Here is a 6,597-nt window from a genome sequence, read left to right on the forward strand (position 1 = left end):
AAAATACTTTTCCACTTCCGCAACCTTCTGTACCCGTGAGATCCCATCTAGGGGCCTTTTCCGGCATCTTGCCGGAGGGGGATTCAATCATGGAAGGCTTCTACATCAACACCATTGCCCTTCCAATGAAGCGTGAGTAGTTTACCTCAGACCTACAGGTCCATAGCTAGTAGCTAGTTGGCTTCTTCTCTCTCTTTTATTCTTAATACCATGTTCTCCTCGATGTTCTTGGAGATCTATTCGATGTAATACTTTTTTGTGGTGTGTTTGCCGAGATCCGATGAATTGTGGATTTATGATCAGCTTATCTATGAATATTATTTGAATCTTCTCTGAATTCTTACATGCATGATTTTATATCTTTGCAAGTCTCTTCGAACTATCGATATGGTTTGGCCAACTAGATTTGGTTTACATCATATTCCTATTGTTTATTCCTCTACATCATGTCATCTTACTTAATGTGTTCCTCTGTTCCTCATGAACTTAATACTCTAGATGCAGGCAGGAGTCGGTCGATGTGTGGAGTAATAGTAGTAGATGCAGGCAGGAGTTGGTCTACTTGACATGGACGTGATGCCTATATTCGTGATCATTGCCTTAGATATCGTCAAAACTTTGCACTTTTCTATCAATTGCTCGGCAGTAATTTGTTTACCCATCGTAATATTTTCTATCTTGAGATAAGGCTCTAGTGAAACCTATGGCCCCGGGTCTATTTTCCATCATACAATCTTCTATCATCCATCATACAAGTTTCCGATCTACAGTTTTAGTTTTCGATTTACTTTCTTTGCAATATTTTACTTTTCTGATCTATAAACCAAAAATATTTACTTTACCGTTTATCTATCTCTATTAGATCTCACTTTTGTGAGTAACCGTGAAGGGATTGACAACCCCTTACCGCGTTGGGTGCAAGTTGTTTGATTGTTTGTGCAGGTATTCGATGACTTGTTCGTTGTCTCCTACTCGATTGATACCTTGGTTCTCAAAACTGAGGGAAATGCTTACTCCAATTTGCTGCATCACCCTTTCCTCTTCAAGGGAAAAACCAACACAAGCTCAAGAAGTAGCAGGAAGAATTTCTAGCGCCGTTGCCGGGGAGATCTACGACAAGTCAAGACATACCAAGTACCCATCATAAACTCTCATCTCTTGCATTACATTATTCGGCATTCGCCTCTCATTTTCCTCACCCCGCTTCTAAAACGATTTTCGAAAAGATTTACCTTTTCTTCGTCCTTCTTTCGTTCAATCTTATGTTTACTTGTGCTGCCATGTGCCTTCTATTTGCTCGAATCTTCGCTTGATAAAAATCTATTGATATGGATCCTCATCCACTTGCTAATCTTTTTAAAAGATCCAATTATGATGAACCAATAGCTAGTGAGTTGAGTGCACTATATTATCTTTATGAGGTTTTGCCTGAAATTCGTGAATCTAAAAATTACGTTGAAGTGTTGAAAGAAGAAATTTATGAAGTGATTCACGATAGCTCCTTGAATGAAAAGCACGATTGCAATGATATTATTATAAATTATATTAATGTAAATTGTGTTAATAATATGCAAAACCCTAAGCTTGGGGATTCTAGTTTTGCTATGTCCAGTACTTGTTGCAATGACCATGATTGGGGTGATTCTTCTTACAATCTTGAAAATTTATTTAAGCCCCATGATGAATATGAGATTGATAATAATGTTTGCAATAATACTTAAAGTGGGTTTGGAATATTTTCAACTTTAGATCCCATATATTTGGATAATGTTCAATCTTACGAAGTTTTTGATAAAAGTGGGTTCGGAGAGGTCATGACTTTATTTTATGATAATCCCACTATTTTGGAAGAGTGTCAACTTTGCATGCACGTGGATCATGAAGAGAATATTTTATGTGATAGTTATATTGTTGAATTTGAATATGATCCCACATGTAATTATTATGAGAGAGGAAAATATGGTTGTAGAAATTTTCATGTTACTAAATTACCTCTCGTTATGTTGAGATTGCTACTGTTCCTTTCTTCTTCCTTGCATATGCTAGTTTTTGCTTGCTTTGATAATTTGTTACTTATAAAATGACTATGCATAGGAAGTATGTTAGACTTGGATGTGTTTTTCACATGCTTGATGATGCTCTTTTCGTGTTTCAATTGCTATCTTTCATGTGAGCATCATTAAAATTATCAATGGCTAGCTAAGGGCATTAAACAAAAGCGCTGGTTGGGACACAACCCAATATTTATCCTTTCTGTTTTGCAATAAATAATTCATCTAGCCTCTGGTTAGATGTGGTTTTATGTTTTACTTAGTGTTTGTGCCAAGTAAGACCTTTGCGATAGCTTATGGTGATAGTTGATTTGATCTTGCCGAAAAATAGAAACTTTTGCGCTCAGTCCCAGAATTGTTTAAAATCACAGAAGCGTGATAAAATACTGATTCTTTTTGCAGAAGATTAATAAACAAATTTCTTAGGTTATCCTAATTTTTTAGCATTTTTGGAGTTACAGAAGTATTCGAAATATCCAGATTGCTACAGACTGTTCTGTTTTTCACAGATTCTGTTTTCTATGTGTTGTTTGCTTATTTTGATGAATCTATGGCTAGTATCGGGGGGTATGAACCATGGAAAAGTTGTAATACAATATATATTACACCAGTATAAATAAAGAATGAGTTCACAAGAGTACCAAAAGTGGTGATTTATTTTCTTATACTAACGGAGCTTATGAGATTTTCTGTTGAGTTTTGTGTTGTGAAGTTTTCAAGTATTGGGTATGGATTTGATGGACTATGGAATAAGGAGTGGCAAGAGCCTAAGCTTGGGGATGCCCAAGGAACCCCAAGTTAATATTCAAGGACAACCGGTAGCCTAAGCCTGGGGATGCCCCGGAAGGCATCCCCTCTTTCGTCTTCGTCTATTGGTAACTTTACTTGAGGCTATATTTTTATTCACCACATGATATGTGTTTTGCTTGGAGCGTCTTGGATGATTTGAATCTTTGCTTTTTAGTTTGTGACAATCATCCTTGCTGTAAACACCGTTTGAGAGAGACATGCATGAATCGTGATTTATTAGAATACTCTATGTGCTTCACTTATATTTTTTGAGCTAGGCAATTTTGCTCTGGTGCTTCACTTATATATTTTTAGAGCACGGTGGTGGTTTTATTTTATAGAAATTGATGAACTATCATGCTTCACTTATATTATTTCGAGAGTCTTTAAAATAGCATGGTAATTTGCTTTGGTTATAAAATTAATCCTAATATGATAGGCATCCAAGAGGGATATAATAAAAACTTTCATATAAAGTGCATTGAATACTATGAGAAGTTTGATTCCTTATGATTGTTTTGAGATATGAAGATGGTGATATTAGAGTCATGCTAGTGAGTAGTTGTGAATTTGAGAAATACTTGTGTTATGGTTTGTGACTCCCGTAGCATGCACGTATGGTGAACCGTTATGTAACGAAGTTGGAGCATGAGATATTTTTTGATTGTCTTCCTTATGAGTGGCGGTCGAGGACGAGCGATGGTATTTTCCTAGCAATATATCCACCTAGGAGCATGCGCGTAGTAGTTTGTTTCGATGACTAATAGATTTTTGCAATAAGTATGTGAGCTCTTTATGACTAATGTTGAGTCCATGGATTATACGCACTCTCACCCTTCCACCATTGCTAGCCTCTCTAGTACCACACAACTTTGCCGGTGCCATAAACCCACCATAAACCTTCCTCAAAACAGCCACCATACCTACCTATTATGGCATTTCCTTAGCCATTCCGAGATATATTGCCATGCAACTTTCCACTGTTCCGTTTATTATGACACGCATCATCATTGTCATATTTCTTTGCATGATCATGTAGTTGACATAGTATTTGTGGCAAAGCCACCATTAATAATTCTTTCATACATGTCACTCTTGATTCATTGCACATCCCAGTACACCGCCGGAGGCATTCATATAGAGTCATATTTTGTTCTAAGTATTGAGTTGTAGGTAAATAGAAGTATGATGACCTTCATTTTTAGAGCATTTTCCCATGTGAGGAAATAAAAGAAAAGAAAAAAGAAAGAAAGAAAGAAAGAAAAAGAAAGAAGAAATAAAAAAAAGAAAGAAAGAAAGAAAAAAGGGGAGAGAAAAGAGAAAAAAAAGAAAAAAATAAAAAAAAGAAAAAAAGAGAGAAGGGGCAATGTTACTATCCTTTCCATACTTGTGCTTCAAAGTAGCACCATGATTTTCATGATAGAGAGTCTCCTATGTTGTCACTCTCATATACTAGTGGGAATCTTCATTATGGAACTTGGCTTGTATATTCCAACGATGGGCTTCCTCAAAATGCCCTAGGTCTTCGTGAGCAAGCAAGTTGGATGCACACCCGCTTAGTGTTCTTTTTGAGCTTTCATAAACTTATAGCTCTGGTGCATCCGTTGCATGGCAATCCCTACTCACTCACATTGATATCTATTGATGGGCATCTCCATAGCCCGTTAATATGCCTAGTTGATGTGAGACTATCTCCCTCTTTTAGTTTTCTCCACCCCCACCTTCTATTACACCTATAGTGCTATGTCCATGGCTCACGCTCATGTATTGCGTGAAAGTTGAAAAGGTTTGAGAATGTCAAAAGTATGAAACAATTTCTTGGCTTGTCATTAGGGTTGTGCATGATTTGAATATTTTGTGTGATGTAGATGGAGCATAGCCAGACTATATGATTTTGTAGGGATAAGCTTTCTTTGGCCATGTTATTTTGAGAAGACATAATTATCTTGTTAGTATGCTTGAAATATTATTGTTTTTATGTCAATATTAAACTTTTGTTTTATATCATATAGATCTGAACATTCATGCCACAATATAGAAATTACATGGATAAATATGTTAGGTAGCATTCAACATAAAAAATTCTGTTTTTATCATTTACCCACTCGAGGACGAGCAACAATTAGGCATGGGGATGCTTGATACAGCTCCAACGTATCTAAATTTTTTATTGTTCCATGCTATTATATTATCTGTTTTGGATGTTTTATATGAATTAATATGCTATTTTATATTATTTTTGGGACTAACCTATTAACCTAGAGGCCAGTGCCAGTTTATGTTTTTTTCCTTCTTTTCCTTTCGTGATGATCTTTCTTGGACCAGAAGGAAACCAGGAGACTTGGAGATGAAGTCGGAGGAGCCACGAGGCGGCCACAAGGACGGACGGTGCGCCCCCCACCCTTGTGGGCCCCTCGTGTACCCCCTGGCCTAATTCTTTGGCCTATATATACTCTTATATGCCCAAACCACCAGAGGCATCCACGAAAATACTTTTCCACTGCTGCAACCTTCTATACCCGTGAGATCCCATCTAGGGGCCTTTTCCGGCGTCCTGCCGGAGGGGATTCGATCATGGAGGGCTTCTACATCAACACCATTGCCGTTCCGATGAAGCGTGAGTAGTTTACCTCAGACCTACGGGTCCATAGCTAGTAGCTAGATGGCTTCTTCTCTCTCTTTGATTCTCAATACCATATTCTCCTCGATGTTCTTGGAGGTCTATTCGATGCAATACTTTTTTGCGGTGTGTTTGCCGAGATCTGATGAATTGTGGATTTATGATCAGCTTATCTATGAATATTATTTGAATCTTCTCTGAATTCTTATATGCATGATTTGATATCTTTGCATGTCTCTTTGAACTATCGATTTGGTTTGGCCAACTAGATTGGTTTTTCTTGCAATGGGAGAAGTGCTTAGCTTTGGGTTCAATCTTGCGGTGTCCTTTCCCAGTGACAGTAGGGGCAGCAAGGCACGTATTGTATTATTGCCATCGAGGATAAAAATATGGGTTTACATCATATTGCTATTGTTTATTCCTCTACATCATGTCATCTTACTTAATGTGTTACTCTATTCCTCATGAACTTAATACTCTAGATGCAGGCAGGAGTCGGTCGATGTGTGGAGTAATAGTAGTAGATGCAGGCAGGAGTTGGTCTACTTGACATGGACGTGATGCCTATATTCATGATCATTGCTTTAGATATCGTCATAACTTTGCACTTTTCTATCAATTGCTCGGCAGTAATTTGTTTCCCCACCGTAATATTTTCTATCTTGAGATAAGCCTCTAGTGAAAGCTATGGCCCCCAGGTCTATTTGTTGGGGAACGTAGTAATTTCAAAAATATTCCTACGCACACGCAAGATCATGGTGATGCATAGAAACAAGAGGGGAGAGTGTTGTCCATGTACCCTCGTAGACCGAAAGCGGAAGCGTTAACACAACGCGGTTGATGTAGTCGTACGTCTTCACGATCCGACCGATCAAGTACCGAACGCACGGCACCTCCGAGTTCAGCACACGTTCAGCTCGATGACGTCCCTCGAACTCCGATCCAGGCGAGTGTTGAGGGAGAGTTTCGTCAGCACGACGGCGTGGTGACGATGATGATGTTCTACCGACGCAGGGCTTCGCCTAAGCACCGCTACGATATTATCGAGGTGTAATATGGTGGAGGGGGGCACCGCACACGGCTAAAAGATCGTTGATCAATTGTGTGTCTAGAGGTGCCCCCTGCCCCCGTATATAA

Source organism: Triticum aestivum, chromosome 2D (genome assembly GCF_018294505.1).
Source record: "Triticum aestivum cultivar Chinese Spring chromosome 2D, IWGSC CS RefSeq v2.1, whole genome shotgun sequence".
Classification (NCBI taxonomy): domain Eukaryota; kingdom Viridiplantae; phylum Streptophyta; class Magnoliopsida; order Poales; family Poaceae; genus Triticum; species Triticum aestivum.